At 45.8% G+C, this 17,671-nt stretch overlaps 1 protein-coding gene across 7 annotated transcripts in view; it reads right to left on the bottom strand.

Annotated features, from left to right (window-relative positions):
• Positions 1–17,671, bottom strand: part of LOC126298847 (nuclear factor 1 X-type) — a 1,745,828-nt gene that overhangs the window by 1,301,283 nt on the left and 426,874 nt on the right. Inside the window, exon 1 of one of the 7 annotated variants that reach the window (XM_049990353.1) lies at positions 6,671–6,742. The exons of the other annotated variants lie outside the window; for them this stretch is intronic. The gene's annotated coding sequence lies outside the window, so the exon portion shown is untranslated. Of the gene's footprint in view, positions 1–6,670; positions 6,743–17,671 lie in introns of those variants that run through there. 7 annotated transcript variants of the gene reach the window in all.

Here is a 17,671-nt window from a genome sequence, read left to right on the forward strand (position 1 = left end):
ACCGGACCGCAGCGACGCACGGATGCACGCCAAGACCGTAGGATCCTACGCAGTGCCGTAGGGGACCGCACCGCCACTTCCCAGCAAATTAGGGACACTGTTGCTCCTGGGTTACCGGCGAGGACCATTCGCAACCGTCTCCATGAAGCTGGGCTACGGTCCCGCACACCGTTAGGCCGTCTTCCGCTCACGCCCCAACATCGTGTAGCCCGCCTCCAGTGATGTCGCGACAGGCGTGAATGGAGGTACGAATGGAGACGTGTCGTCTTCAGCGATGAGAGTCGCTTCTGCCTTGGTGCCAATGATGGTCGTATGCGTGTTTGGCGCCGTGCAGGTGAGCGCCACAATCAGGACTGCATATGACCGAGGCACACAGGTCCAACACCCGGCATCATGGTGTGGGGAGCGATCTCCTACACTGGCCGTACACCTCTGGTGTTCGTCGAGGGGACACTGAATAGTGCACGGTACATCCAAACCGTCATCGAACCCATCGTTCTACCATTCCTAGACCGGCAAGGGAACTTGCTGTTCCAACAGGACAATGCACGTCCGCATGTATCCCGTGCCACCCAACGTGCTCTAGAAGGTGTAAGTCAACTACCCTGGCCAGCAAGATCTCCGGATCTGTCCCCCATTGAGCATGTTTGGGACTGGATGAAGCGTCGTCTCACGCGGTCTGCACGTCCAGCACGAACGCTGGTCCAACTGAGCCGCCAGGTGGAAATGGCATGGCAAGCCGTTCCACAGGACTACATCCAGCATCTCTACTATCGTCTCCATGGGAGAATAGCAGCCTGCATTGCTGCGAAAGGTGGATATACACTGTACTAGTGCCGACATTGTGCATGCTCTGTTGCCTGTGTCTATGTGCCTGTGGTTCTGTCAGTGTGATTATGTGATGTATCCGACCCCAGGAATTTGTCAATAAAGTTTCCCCTTCCTGGGACAATGAATTCACGGTGTTCTTATTTCAATTTCCAGGAGTGTATTTCAAGGTACCCCCCGCGATGCACCATATGGTAGCTTCCGCAGTATGTATGTAGATGAAAATGAAAAACACAGAAGATTCTAAAGGCATTTGTTTCAATCACAGACATTATTCAGTTACACATCAAACATGTAGGACCTGTAAACTCGCCGGCCGGGGTGGCCGAGCGGTTCTAGGCCCTACAGTCTGGAACCGCGCGACCGCTACGGTCGCAGTTTCGAATCCTGCCTCTGGCATGGATGTGTGTGATGTCCTTAGGTTAGTTAGGTTTAAGTAGTTCTAAGTTCTCAGGGACTCATGACCTCAGTAGTTAAGTCCCATAGTGCTCAGAACCATTTGAACCATTTTGAACTTGTAAACTCCGGGAAAATGTGCTAAGCTAAAGGCTATGTCAGGAAATGAGGCTAATGGCAAGTAAGAAGGCTATCAAGCAAAGGAGATGACAAAAAGCTGTTTCTGAAATATATTCATGTTATGTCGATCTGTCTGAGGTCTGCGGCTGTCTTATGAATTTTATAATCAACCCAACTTTGCTGCTTCAGTCACATGGCGCTCAAACAATGAAATGCGTTGTTTATAACAGCTTGTTAGTATAGCCAAGATCAATATGGAATAAAAGACAATTTCTCTGAAATTTAGGTTAGTGTTTTTTGCGCAGAAACTAAAAAGCACAAACTCAAAAGAGATCAAAAGAACATGCAAATTTTCAAAACACAAAACTGGTGCTTGAGGTAGAGAGTGGAATAAGATGGGGACGTACTGGGATAGCATAATGCGTTATCCATTTCCATCGATGGAAGTGTATGTGAGTCACGCGTAGACAGAAACTATTTACTTTATAGCAGTCTATGATTTACAAATGGTTCAAATGGCTCTGAGCACTATGGTACTTAACATCTGAAGTCATCAGTCCCCTAGAACTTACAACTACTTAAACCTAACTAACCTAAGGACATCACACACATCCATGCCCGAGGCAGGAGTCGAACCTGCAACCGTAGCGGTCGCGCGGTTCCACACTGAAGCGCCTAGACCCGCTCAGCCCCACCGGCCGGCTATGATTTACAAACTAGCCACTTTCTGTATGGTTATCCTAAAATTTTTATACTCATTTAGACGAAGAGGATGATTTCAAATTAATTTCTTATCAGCCTCAAGATGGTGTCTAGGGAACGAGCCCGTATTTAATGGAGAAGACTCGATAACTGATCGCTGACTTGTTGAAGAAGTGAGTCAAACTTTCATCTGAAGTGAGTCAGCGAAACCACGGTTAACTTCCATCACGAATTTTAATACCGCCTCATCAGAATACGAGTAGTTGTTAAAACCGTACGACAACTCGTCGGTTGCTGCAGTCTTTGGACTGTATAATAATATAATAATGTATATGAGGAATACGGCTGAAGTCTTTCACCATGAATTCGCCTGAAGGAAGTTTTAAATATGATGTATTATTGAAATGAGTACAGGACCGTTTACAGTGGCAAGGAGAAAAGAATGCCATCTGGAACTGATATGACAATGATATCGACAACATTTTTAAATCCTAATATCGGTACATGTTCCCCAATAACTTGCGTCGTGCGTCAGCTTGATCTGAGGAATATTTTTGTTCATATATCTTTCTGAAGTTATGTTAAGTGTGTTTCGTTTAAGTGGATTAACGTTTTAAGTTCATCCATTTAAATTCCTTCATAAAGGTCGGACGGTTTATAAACAGCATAAATTTCTCGAAAGTTGTTTAAGACTTACAAGGGGTCTTCTCAGTGATTCTCAACGATTATAACGTTTGCAGTTTAATTCAGATGAGGCTACAAGCTTCTTGCAGGTCATCCACGTGGAAAATGTCACAAAACTCCAACCAAGGATGGAAATAACAAGATAGTGAACAGTACCAGTTAGTGAGCAGGCAGGTGAAATATACCTAATATTCACTATATTAACCAACCTCTGACTTTATTTAGTTGCACACGGGAAATTTCTGACTGGAAACCACCCAATGAGACGTCATTGCAGCATTAGATGTGTCTTTTTCAGGCCTTTCACTATCGCAGTCCAGTGATGGAATATACTCACTGCAAAAGCGTTAAACGAAGTTGATGACGCAATTAAAGAGCCATACCGCAAGATATAGCTCTTCCAGGTACGGCAGAGAATATTACGCCTTATTCTCGTGTAAGCTGGACGAACGCAGTTACTGCATTGTAAGGAACAGAGAACTGTGTTAAAGCTGTATATACGTTTCAAAAATCCCCCCCCCCCCCTCAGGCCTCTACCTAAGAAACTACTAGCTAAATATGAGAAACTATATCAGAAAGACCCTTTCAATGAAGAAACCATAGCAGTGGCGCAACACTGATGCAAATGCTAAGTAAAGCGAGGCAAAATAGATGGATCGATACTTTGCAGGATATTGGCATGGCACAACAGAAAAGTAGCCCATAATCTTATCAAAAGACTCAGCGGTAATCCAAAGGGCTCCAGGCAACCTCCTGAGGTTACACCCAACCAAGCGGACCACTAACTGTTCTTGACTGCAAAGGCCAATGCAAAACACCAAAAAGTAATAATCAATAGGATCCTACAATCCGAAACACATAGGTTTACAGAGCCTTTCACTATGAAATAACGCAATCAGGGCCTCAATACTGCGAAAAATGGTAAAGCGGCTGGGGTGGATGTTATGTGCACGGAGCAGATCAAACATTTTGGCCCAGGTTCCAAAATGTGGATCCTGCTGCTCTTCAACAACTGCCGCGAAACTTATAAGATCCCCAAGATGAGGAGAAAGTCAAGGATAGTGGCGCTTCTGTAGTTTGGGAAGGAACCGGACCCGCCAAAGAACTAACGACCTATATCACTTCTTTGCCACATGTACAGATTGTAAAAGAGTCTCATTTTGAACCACATGGCCGACTCTATCGATCTGAAACTTTTCCCTCAACAAGCTTTAGACCTGAAAAGTCATGCACCAACCAAATTCTGTACCTCACAGAACATATAGAGGAACGGTACAAAAATAAAAAGATTACAGGGTGACTATTGGTCGACCTCAGCTCTGCGTACGATAAAATCGACCATACGGTGCTCTTCCAGAAACTCTCTGACGAACTGAGATGTTACCATTTTGTCAAGATCACTGAGTCTGTCTTACAAAGTAGACAATTTCGCGCCATTTTCGAGGGAAAGAAGAGCCGATGGAGAAACCAAAGGAATTTACTGGCCTTGGGAAGAGTTCTGGCCTCCTCCCTTATTAATGTATAAACTAATGACCAGTCAACACCTTACCATGCTAAGCATCTTCTATATGCAGATGACTTGGCAGTCACAGATCAGGGGAGGATTTTCAAGGAGGTAGAGCAAAAGCCGGAGAAAAAACTCAGATTTTGTCAGAATATTATCAAAGTAACTCCCTTAAACCAAATCCTTCGAAGACTCGCGTAAGCGATTTCCACCTACTACCTCGGCAAGCAACATGAAAGCTCAATGTTTCCTGGAATAATACCACACTGGAAAACACAGGGAAAACAACGTATCTGTGTGTGACATTGGACAGATCTCTGCTATACAGACACCACTGTGAAAATATCTGTGAGAAGGTGGCCTCCAGAAATAATATTTTGCGGAAACTTGTAAACAGCAAATGGAGAACGAAACCCATTATTCTGAGAACTACGCCCAAGCACTATGCTTCTCTACAGCTGCTCAGTATGGACCAGATCAACCCACGCGAAGAAGGTCGACGTAAGCCTTAATGAAACATGTCGAATTACATCAGGATCTATGAAACCCACAACCCCTACCAAAGCTTTACAGCGCTGCTGGTCTTGAGAACCCCAGCTCCCGAAGAACATCCCACGAATTCACAGGGAAGCTCAGACAAATTATCGATGATCGACGCATTTGGCACTGACTGCCAGCCTGGAGGACTGAGATTCGCTGTTGCGTTCTGTCTCGCGTTCTTCGGCCGATGTTTGTTTGATAATTTTTCTGACGTTTCGCCAGCACTAGTGCCTGGCATTGTCGAAGCTTCACCCTCCACTTCTGGTGGTGACCTGAAGTCGAGCTGGCGGCCGCAGAGTATATGTACCTGGCGCGCCAAGTCCTAGGGCTTTTCCGTGCTAATTTCCGGTATGTTTCTCCTCTTACTATGTGCAACGGTCGTTCGATGCAGCACGGGAATCCAGGATCCGTTCAATTCGAGACTTTTTTCTTTCTTGTTGAAGCTATTCTCTGTGTTTGTGTATCTCTATAGCTTCTCTGAACAAGCGTGTGTGATAGCTCCAGTCTACAGCCAGAACGGTGTTTCGGCAAATCTTACTACGTGTTGGCCTCTCATAGCAAGTACTCTGCCAGGCCGATTTCTCCACCTGCAATGCCGCTTATGTTCTGTGATTCTGATGTTGACTGACCGTCCAGTATGGACAGGGCAGTGGCCAACTGCGTTCACTTAACGACCGAGAACAGCGGCGTTTGCATAGAGTTGGCAGTGCTAACAGACAAACAGAACTGTGTGAAATAACGAAAGAAACTTTTCCGTGTGTGCAGGGTACGTGGTATATTCCCGACATTGCAACTGGGTCCCTTTTTCCCTTTGAAAAGAATGTCTCAAATCGGCAAAGGAGGAAAAGGACCCACGTGCAATGTCGGAAATATACTGCGTACCATGCACATGTGGAAAAGTTTATGGCTCAGATGGCTCTGAGCACTATGGGACTTCATTTCTGAGGTCATCAGTCCCCTAGAACTTAAAACTACTTAAACCTAACTAACCTAAGGGCATCACACACAACCATGACGAGGCAGGATTCGAACCTGCGTCCGTAGCGGTGGCTCGGATCCAGACTGTAGCGCCTACAACCGCTCGGCCACTCCGGCCGGCGGAAATGTTTATCTTGGAATGACTGGACGATCAATCAGTACCAAGATCACAGAACATAAGCGGCATTACAGGTGGAGAAATCGGCCGTGGCAGACTACGCGCTATGTGAGGCCGACCACATAATAAAATTCACCGACACGGAAGTTCTGGCTGTAGAGAAGAGGTATCACACCCGCTTGTTCAGGAAATACACAAAAACGAGAATAGCTTCAACAAGAGAGAAGAAAGCCTCGAGGTGAAGGGATCTTGGATTCCCGTGCTGCAGCGAACGATTGTTGCAGGTAGCAAGAGGAGAACCCCACCGAAAATGCGCGTGGAAAAGCTCTCGGACGTTAGCGCTCCAGGTACGTATAGTCTATGGCCGCAAGATCGACTCCAGTCCACCAGCAGCAATGGAGGGTGAAGCTCAGACAATGCCAGTCACTAGTGCTGGTGAAACGTCAGAAAAATCCTCAAAACAACGACGGCCGAAGAACCCGAGGAAGCCAGCAGGCAGTTTGTAAACATGATCAGGTGGGGTTATGGTAACGTGGATGGCGACAAATGCGACTGTGGTCTGCAAGACTTGGAACATCATCCGGCTTGTCCAAACTGTCCCTATAGATGCAACCTCGACGGTTTTTAGGTGGACAAGAAAGAAGCCCTGGACACAGCCCGATACTGGTCTGAAAAACAATGATCGGTTTCCAGACACGAAAAAGTAAAGTAAGTCTTGATAAATAACATAGTTTGAAGTTGAAATACAAACACTGAGAGCGAGTAGCGTTACTGGAAACAAGTGCAGCGCAGATACGTACTTCGGCGCGGGCGTTCGGCGGCGAAGCCCCCCGCCAGTGGAGCCGGCGACTACGCAGGAGGCACTCAGCCCAGCGAACGAGCGCACTTTGCGCGCGCGACTGACCTTCGAGCGCAGATTGCGATGAGGAGCGCGACAGGTCTGCACTGCGCCACGCAGCTTAGCGGACGCCACACGAGGTCCCCACACTCCGCTTTCGTCGTTTCCCAACTCTCCGGGTCGCTACAGCTACGATCGCCAATGACTGTCCATATCGTTAAACATATGTACACTCAGGTGACGCAAGTCATGGCATAGCGATAAGCATATATACCGACGGCAGCAGTATCACGTACACAAGGCATAAAGCGGTAGTGCCTTGGCGAAGCTGTCAGTTGTACTCAGGTGCTTCATGTGAAAAGGTTTCAGACGTGGTTACGACCTCGCGACGGGAATTAACAGACTTTGAACGCGGAATGATAATTGAAGCAAGTTGTATGGGACATTCCATTTCGGAAATGGCTAAGGAATTCAATATTGTGAGATCCACAGTGTCGAGAGTGTGCTGAGAATACTAAATTTCAGGAATTACCTCTCACCAAGGACAGCGCAGTTGCCGACGGCGTTCACTTAACGACCGAGAGCAGCGGCATTTGCATAGAAATGCATTTGCAAAAATCAGTGTGCGGCGTACGAGAAACGTATCCTCTAGGGCAGTGCGGCGAAATGTGGTGTTAATGGGCTATGGTGGCGGAAGACTGACGCGAGTGCCTTTGCTAACAGCACCACATCGCCTGCAGCGCCTCTCCTGGACTCGTGATCACTCTAGTTGGACCCTAGACGATTGGAAAACCGTGACCTGGTTAGCTCAGTCTCGGCTTCAGTTGGTAAGAGCTGATCGTAGGGTTCGAGTGTGGTGCAGACACCACGAAGCCATGGACCCAAGGTGTTAACAACTCGCTGTGCAAGTTGATGGTGGCTCCATAATGATGTGAGCTGTGTTCACATGGGATGGACTGGGTCCTCTGGTCCAGCTGAACTGATCACTGTCTGGAAATGGTTATGTCTGGATCCTGGGACTTCAGGTTTCCAAACAACGATGGAATTTTTATGGATGACAGTGCGCCATGCCACCCACAGTTGTTCGGGGTTGATTTGACGAACATTCTGGACAATTCGAGCGAATAATTGGGCCACCTAGATCGCCCGGCATACATCGCATTGAACATTTATGGTATTGGTTAAAAACAGTCTTGGTTGCAACTTTAGTTTTTTTTTATTTTTCGCCTTATTTAGGCATCTTCAGGTTATCTAAATAGAAAACAGAGAACAAATACATCTACTTAAGAATTGCGATCGCCTTGTGCAGACTTGGTTAACCTATAAGCATGTATAAACAGCTCACCTATTGAAATTATAAACAGCTCACCTATTGAAAGAGCAAATACCTTGATTTGGTATTTCTTAAGAATCCTTTAGTCAGTGTAGCCAAAGGGCATCGTCGAATATATCAGGCCAACATCGCCTTCGTTAAACTCAGTTGTTGTTGTTGTTGTTGTTGTGGTCTTCAGTCCTGAGACTGGTTTGATGCAGCTCTCCATGCTACTCTATCCTGTGCAAGCTTCTTCATCTCCCAGTACCTACTGCAACCTACATCCTTCTGAATCTGCTTAGTGTACTCATCTCTCGGTCTCCCTCTACGATTTTTACCCTCCACACTGCCCTCCAATGCTAAATTTGTGATCCCTTGATGCCTCAAAACATGTCCTACCAACCGATCCCTTCTTCTAGTCAAGTTGTGCCACAAACTTCTCTTCTCCCCAATCCTATTCAATACCTCCTCATTAGTTACGTGATCTATCCACCTTATCTTCAGTATTCTTCTGTATAAACTCAGTAAAAACTGTAAATATAAAATAGTAAAATCATTACCTTTTCTAGATGGACGCGAGAGGCACCAAGACGTGCATAACGCGTTCCCGTTCACAGGAGTGAGTAACAGTAAGATGGGGGCTCAGGTAGTAAACATAATGCGCCACAGCGTCGTGTGCCAGTACTGAAGCCTAATACCGAATCACCTCAAGAGATGGCGCTGCGACGCAGCAGTGATTAAAAATGAGAGATCGTAAACTGGATATATATACCCACTAAAACTTTATAAATGTAGTGCACTTAAAACATTGATAAAATGAAATTACTAGGGGCAACACCTGTGCTTAACTTATCCTAAAATTTTGACGAAGTAAAATATAAATAAAGGAGGTAAATTTAAAATGAGAAAACAAGGTGTATAATACAACACACAGATGCAGTACATAAACAGATTTTTTCATATCATATACCACTAGAACGGCAACATTAAAAAAACACAGGACAGTAATTTCAAATAAAGAGGCCGCCCATGTAACACTCAATACTGTGTCATTTGGAGCTAGAACGTCTAGCAAGAAAACTATTTTTCTAAAATACAAGTAAAATTATTAGGCTTAAAAATGCACACCAACGAGGAAGACGGACGTTATTCGGGTAAATTTCACCCCTCCCTTTTTTAATAGCTACATTGAAATGTGTAAAATGCGTCATCATTAAAGCGACAAATTCGCAAGTATCCTATTTGAGTAAAAAAAAACCTAATGGCTTTTCTAAGAAGACGACATAAGACCAAAGAGGAACAGGGCTCATATTTAGGCAGGACTACGAGAGCTCCAGGATTTCATTAATAAAACCGATTTCATAACTTCTAAAAAGGCCTGATTGGCGCCAACTATTTGACCGTTAAGGAGAGACAAATCTTTGTCTTCCATATGCCTAAATATTTAAATTTCTTCCAAAATGTTTAACTTCTTACCCTTTTGCGCAAAATGCAAAATCTTAAAAATTTTGTACCTGCGGAGTTCTGTGGCCACTGGCTTTAAGGTGTTGGGCAAAGGCAGAGCTCTGTTTTACTTGTCCCCATCCATTAAGAAGATGTTCTTGCAGTCTAATTTTGAAGGTTCTGCCTGTTTATGGGACATAATCCAGAAGTCAGTTCGCGCACAAAATCCTCCACTGGAAACACTTTCACGATTATGGACAGTTGTAAAGGAGGCATGGCTCAGTATTTATGCAGGGGGCTTCCAACGACTTGAGTTCCTGCCACGTCGAGTTGCTGCGCTATGCCGACCACAAGAAGGTCCAGCGCGATATTAGGAGGTATCCCGTGACTTCTATCACCTGAGTGTAAGCACTGTCGTATACGACATTTTAGTTAAATGGGATAGCGCCCCTGATACCGTTTCTTATATGATCAGCAGCTTTTGTGAAAGAAAAACGACGACATGGTACGGGAATGACAGAACTAGAAAAGTACTTCACTATCAAGACTGGAATTGTGAATGGCTCGTAGCTGAGCATGATAAGGGCGACCCCGTGGCGGTCATTCTGGCGAACGTCTCTTCTCGGCCGTGGTTCACCTCGGTGAAGATTAGTAGATGTCATGCGACCTGTCTCATCCGCATGAGGCTGGGACATAGGTGTCACCCCGCCCATCTGTACCGGTAGAAAATCATCGCTTCTGGACACTGATCAGGACACAACGACGTTGGAGGATCTTAAGCATGTCATACTGTCGCATGCCAGCACACGACCGCAGAGGCGGTCGTGTACAAGAAATTAATTGGGATGGTCTACGCCCTCACTACAAACGCAACTGCTTTACTTCACTGGTTCCATACACACTCCTGGAAATGGAAAAAAGAACACATTGACACCGGTGTGTCAGACCCACCATACTTGCTCCGGACACTGCGAGAGGGCTGTACAAGCAATGATCACACGCACGGCACAGCAGACACACCAGGAACCGCGGTGTTGGCCGTCGAATGGCGCTAGCTGCGCAGCATTTGTGCACCGCCGCCGTCAGTGTCAGCCAGTTTGCCGTGGCATACGGAGCTCCATCGCAGTCTTTAGCACTGGTAGCAAGCCGCGACAGCCTGGACGTGAACCCTATGTGCAGTTGACGGACTTTGAGCGAGGGCGTATAGTGGGCATGCGGGAGGCCAGGTGGACGTACCGCCGAATTGCTCAACACGTGGGGCGTGAGGTCTCCACAGTACATCGATATTGTCGCCAGTAGTCGGCGGAAGGTGCACGTACCCGTCGATCTGGGACCGGACCGCAGCGACGCACGGATGCACACCAAGACCGTAGGATCCTACGCAGTGCCGTAGGGGACCGCACCGCCACTACCCAGCAAATTAGGGACACTGTTGCTCCTGGGGTATCGGCGAGGACCATTCGCAACCGTCTCCATGAAGCTGGGCTACGGTCCCGCACACCGTTAGGCCGTCTTCCGCTCACGCCCCAACATCGTGCAGCCCGCCTCCAGTGGTGTCGCGACAGGCGTGAATGGAGGGACGAATGGAGACGTGTCGTCTTCAGCGATGAGAGTCGCTTCTGCCTTGGTGCCAATGATGGTCGTATGCGTGTTTGGCGCCGTGCAGGTGAGCGCCACAATCAGGACTGCATATGACCGAGGCACACAGGGCCAACACCCGGCATCATGGTGTGGGGAGCGATCTCCTACACTGGCCGTACACCTCTGGTGATCGTCGAGGGGACACTGAATAGTGCACGGTACATCCAAACCGTCATCGAACTCATCGTTCTACCATTCCTAGACCGGCAAGGGAACTTGCTGTTCCAACAGGACAATGCACGTCCGCATGTATCCCGTGCCACCCAACGTGCTCTACAATGTGTAAGTCAACTACCCTGGCCAGCAAGATCTCCGGATCTGTCCCCCATTGAGCATGTTTGGGACTGGATGAAGCGTCGTCTCACGCGGTCTGCACGACCAGCACGAACGCTGGTCCAACTGAGGCGCCAGGTGGAAATGGCATGGCAAGCCGTTCCACAGGACTACATCCAGCATCTCTACGATCGTCTCCATGGGAGAATAGCAGCCTGCATTGCTGCGAAAGGTGGATATACACTGTACTAGTGCCGACATTGTGCATGCTCTGTTGCCTGTGTCTATGTGCCTGTGGTTCTGTCAGTGTGATCATGTGATGTATCTGACCCCAGGAATGTGTCAATAAAGTTTCCCCTTCCTGGGACAATGAATTCACGGTGTTCTTATTTCAATTTCCAGGAGTGTATGTAGGTATTATTTTCCGGCGAGTTAGTTAAAAGACCCCGGTATCCAGCTTTGACCTATAAGTTACGTCGATCTTGTCCTCCCATGGAACCAGCCAGTTTGGAAACTGCGACGTCTTTTTGTGTTGCATTAAGAACTTACCTTTGTAAACGACGGCGTTGTACAGCTTTCAATTATAAGTTGCTGTGCATGTCTTTGTCATCTGAAATAGGCTCATTTCGAAGCCTGGATCGTCATTTTGTGCGTTTAATTTATATAACAAACTTATCTTTGTACTTCGGGCACTGAACAGTGATCTATTGTTAAAACAGCACTAATGTGCAGTTGTAACTAGTGCTACCAGTTTTATATTCATCTATTAGTGCTTTTATTTTACGTTAAGGACTTTCTTTGTACATCGAACTCTTTTTATTGTTCTACTGCGGAAATTTCAGTTATGTTAATGTGGAACATTTGTAACTGCTGTTGGCTGTATGTTCTTTGTTACCCAAAACCAAAAATAAATATAAAAAAGGATTGCACATCCTTAGAAGGTAAGAGAACAGAAAGATGAGTTTGGTAGACGAAAGTGTATTGTACTGGATATTGATTACCTAGCACGAAATAGGACAAATATTATGTATTTACTCAAAATTTACATGAAGACGAGTTCCTAGAAAGGAGAAGTTTGGTATCTTAAGTTAAGTTAAGGTTCGCAATGGGAACACAAGCTTCCATAAGAAAATGCAGCTTTAAGTAAACTATATTACTTAAATCTGTTTGTGAGAGCTATTTCTCCAATGCAAATTATTAATTAATATGTTGAACTGTTTTAAAAACACTGTAAATTGTAATAAATGAGTCGAAAGCCTCGTGGTGACAGAATAATAGAGATTGTTTCTTTCTTTTCTTTCTTTTTTTTTACAAAAATGTAAGTGGAACGGATAACCGAAGTAAAAGATGAAAACAATCACCAAACAACATCACGACTAGCTCAGGTGTGGTGACGGAATGTATGGAAATATACAAGACAGAGTGTTCATAGAGACTAAAAAGGAAACAGGTTTGGTGACCTTCGAGCTGGTAGCAGCAGAGAAGTCGGCCATGGTCTTCGTCGCCGTTAACCTACGTTGAAATAAACTGCAGCCTGGGCCTGCACGAGCCTACAGTATTGGGGCATCGCTGGTACAAACCGTAAGAGCCCCGTGTGAACATAGAATGACACTTCGTAGCATAAATTACTCCTGTGCTGGTGCCACGAGAAGCTAATGATGGATTAAAGTTTATGTGTAGCCAACGTCAAGAGCAATGGAAACGCAGGGCTAGCTCTTTTGTGAATGGATGGAGATAAGAAGAGACCGGGTTACAACCATAGTTGCCGCCGTAAGTGACCAATCTGCGTAACCTATAAATTCCCAAATCATCTACAAATTCAAACGTGTATTCTTCCTAAAATATTTTACCCGCACAACAAATAAAATTTAACGAAATGTTTTCAATGTTGACAATATGGGCAATGGTCAGCTGTATGATGGATTAACGACAGTGAAAATTTGTGCCGGACCCTAACTCGAACATAGAATGACACTTCGTAGCATAAATTACTCCTGTGCTGGTGCCACGAGAAGCTAATGATGGATTAAAGTTTATGTCTAGCCGACGTCAAGAGCAATGGAAACGCAGGGCTAGCTCTTTTATGAATGGATGGAGGTAAGAAGAGATCGGGTTACAACCATAGTTGCCACCTTAAGTGACCAATCTGCGTAGCCTATACATTCTCAAATCATCTACAAATTCAAAGGTGTATTCTTCCTAAAATATTTTACCCGCACAATAAATAAAATTTAACGAAATGTTTTTAATGTTGCCAATATGGGCAATGGTCAGCTGTATGACGGATTAACGACAGTGAAAATTTGTACCGGACCCTAACTCGAACACAGATTTCTCGCTTATCGCGAGCAATCGCCTTACCATTAGGGTATCCGAGCACAGTTTACGAGTAGACCCAAACTTACATAACGGTCAGCCATGTGTTTACAACTTGCACTCGTACATTTATTATGTATATTCCCTTAGAGGGGAGACATTTTGATTGAAAGTCGCTTGCCTGGTGCATTGCTTCGTGTTTCTATACGGCACAGGCAGTGCAATACCGCAAAAAAATTCATTATTTGCTATCTTCGTTGGTGTGAAATATTAATGGCCAGAAGTACGAATCACGATTTACAGGCGGATATTTGCACCATATACGAATGTCCAGCTACTGCGCCACCTTGCTTGACGATGATTCCAATAGCATCAGCTGACTAGTACGTACTGCTGTAGTGAATTAATAGGCAGTTCATTGCCAGTGGACACACAATATTTATTTTATGGCCAGAATTTTCATGGAAGATCAATTCCTAAACAAAAAACAACACTACTCCGTTTCATCACTAAAATCAGTTCCGAAGTTTTCTTATCAACACCGTACAATATACAGGGTCAGGCAGTTAACACAGGACACCCCAAATATGTCTATAATGTATAAATATATCGAGGTGCGGTTTTAGCCAAGCTATTGCGCCCAATATGGCGAATTTCCTGACGTTCGCAAGTCATTTTTAACATTTATAGTCGTCGAATTATGACAACAACTTTTTTTCTAATGGAACCACATACATTTCATGCGGCATTTCAAAGAAGTATTTAAGAGAACTTCAACGACATTTAACATGTATGTGACTTGGAGTGTGGTTGGTGGATGCTGACGTGATGCAACCCGTCTCCCTAGTGCATCTCAGATATGCTCTATGGGATTCAAATCTGATGAGCGAGCAGGCCACGCCATTCGTGCAATATCTCCCGGTTCGAAGAAAACACAACCATCCGTGTTCTAAAAGGTCGAGAATTATCGTCCATCAGTTCGAAGTCTAGATCCACAGCACCTCGCAATAACCGCGGATGAGGTTCCAAGATCTCGTCACGATACCTGACAAAAGTTAAACCGTGCCGATTCACTCGTACTATTTCATGAATGGATGTTAGAGTAGCCAACATACTCCTTGCCTACACCATTAGGGATCCTCCTCGACATCGGCCTCTTCCACGTTCCCTCCAGATGCGAAACCGTCGAGAATCACTCTCACCGGTTAAAAGAACATTGACCCACTATCCGACCGTCCACGTGGCATGTTGGTGACTCAACTCTAGACATTCCCTTATGTGAAGACGGGTCAGAGGTACACATACAGCAGGTCTCCGACAGTAACGGCCATTCTGTCAAAGCCTTCTGTACACCGTTGCCTCGATAAAACACGTCCAGAGAGTGCAGCGAGGTCGGATGACAGTTGCTGTGCAGTACTAAAGCGTTACAGTCATGCCCTTACAACCAAATAACGGTCCTCTCTTTCTGATGTCCCATGGGGTCAGCCCTGCCCTGGTCTGCGGGATACATTTTCCGTCTCTATTAACAACAGAACGATTCACATTATGCAGTCAGTCTACATCAGTTTGCTACTGTCCTGCTTCCATTCTTCCTATGGCCCTCCACCGCACAGAGTCTGGTAGGCGTCTTCTCCGTGGCATACTGCACCGTCTGTGGCTGTGTCCACAGGCCTACCAGGCAGAGACTACCCCGTTTGATAGGTGCCCTGACGTAATCGATGGCGTGGTTATCGGTTAACCGTTGTTCCATCTTCCTTGCAGGTTACGATCGTACCGACGTCTGTTGACAGTTTGGTGGTGATGGTGGTAAGTTCCTATGGGACCAAACTGCTGAAGTCATCGGTCCCTAGGTTTACACACTACTTAGTCTAACTTAAACTAACTTCGCTGAAGGCAACACACACACCCATGCCGAGGGAGGACTCGAACCTCCGACGGGGGACCCGCGCGAACCGTAGCAAACCGTCTGAGACCGCGCGGCTACCCCGCGCCACTTGACAGTTCGTATTATTATATTGTAAATTAGACACGGGGAATCAGCGGTGTGTTGCTTTAGTTTTACACACTAGTGTACTTTGCAAATATTAACGCATTTTTGTCATATTCGTGCCATCTCTATGTCTGGATGAATAGTTCCTTAGTTGTCTTATTCCATTGTAATAAGAAATTCGTTTAAGGAAAACAACGGTGAGAAATAAAAACGAAGCAACACTGAACTGCATAATGGAGAGTTACACTCGTGCGGGAGGTACGGTGAAACGGATGTATGACGTTTAGACGAGCGCTATACATTGATATACTGCCACTCTAGCATGTTGAACCAAGAAAAAAATGTGGCAAGGGGAGTTGACAGGCGCACATGAGAGGCTGCGCGGTGGTTTATTCTGCGTGAAATAAACAAGAGGAGCGCTTCCTGGCTGCACTTGGCGCGCTGTAATAACAGGTCAAGTAGCGCGCCGCCGCTTTGCCCTAGGTCAGGGCTGGGCCGGGACCCGCCAGCGCCGTCGGGCCATGTCTTATCAACGTCTATTCACAGTTTTCTCACTCCATTCACGTCCTGCCTTCATACGTCCGCACGTGTCCCAGTTCCTACAATTTGCTTCATAGTGATCCACGTGCAATACTACTGCAAGGTGATAAGCTCGCGACCTGACATTAAGCGTGGCAATACTGACGCTACGACATCTCTTATAGCCGGCGAGGTGGCCGAGCGGCTCTAGGCGCTACAGTCTGGAACCGCGCCACCGCTACGGTCGCAGATTCGGATCCTGCCTCGGGCATGGATGATGGATGTGTGTGATGTCCTTAGGTTAGTTAGGTTTAAGTAGTTCGAAGTTCTAGGGGACTGATGACCTTAGAAGTTAAGTCCCATAGTGCTCTGAGCCATTTGAACCAACTTCTCTTATACCATAAATTGAAGAAAGACAAAGCTGTTTTAATATCATTTGTAGATGGAGAAACAGATTATTTACAATGTTGTCTGGAAAACCTACTTTGAAATTCTGAATGTAGCAGGGATGAAAAACAGGGAGCGAAAGACTATCTGTAGATTGTAAGGAAAAACAGACCGAAGTCACACGAGACGAAAAGCATCCAAGGGAAACAGTAGTTGAGTAAGGGGTGATAGAAGGTCATTGAGTCTGTGCATGGATCAAGCAGTTACGCAAACAAAAATTTGGAAAGGAAATATTAGTTCTGAGAGAAGAGCACTCGATCCGTCTTCAGGCCACAAGTGGCCCATCGGGACCATCCGACCGCCGTATCATTCTCAGTTGAGGATGCGGATAGAAGGGGCGTGTGGTCAGCACACCGCTCTCCCGGTCGTTCGGATGGTTTTCTGTGACCGCAGCCGCGACTATTTGGTCGAGTAGCTCCTCAGTTGGCATCACGAGGCTGAGTGCATCCCGAAAAATCGCCCGGACGGTTACCGATCCCAGTGCCGGCCGCGCCCAACAGCGCTTAACTTCGGTGATCTGACGGGAACCGGTGTATCCACTGTGGCAAGGCCGTTGCATCTAGGAGAAGACATTAATACTTTAAAGTTTTCCGACGACATTTTAATTGTTTCAGAGATGGAAAATACTTGGAACAGCAGCTGAATGGAATAAATAGTATCTTGAAAAGGGGTTACAAGATGTACATCAACGCAAGTAAAACAAGGGTAATGGAATGTACAAAATGTAGTCAGATTATGCTGAGAGAAATAGGATAAGAAATGGGATACAAAAGCAGTAGTGAGTTTAGCTATTTGTCCAGTAAAATAAGTAACAATGGGTGAAAGAGAGAGGATTTCTGAGATGTAGATCTCTGGAAGGGGAATTACAGACAACATAAGATATACGAGTGGACTGAAATGTTAGGAACACTTTTCTGCAGTTATGTCTCTGAGTTTAACTTCGTACGGAAGCGAAACGTAGGCGGCAAACAGTTCAAACAGGACGTAAATAGAAACTGCTGTTAAATGGTGCTACAAGAGAA

This window comes from Schistocerca gregaria, chromosome X (assembly GCF_023897955.1).
Source record: "Schistocerca gregaria isolate iqSchGreg1 chromosome X, iqSchGreg1.2, whole genome shotgun sequence".
NCBI classification, from domain to species: Eukaryota; Metazoa; Arthropoda; class Insecta; order Orthoptera; family Acrididae; genus Schistocerca; species Schistocerca gregaria.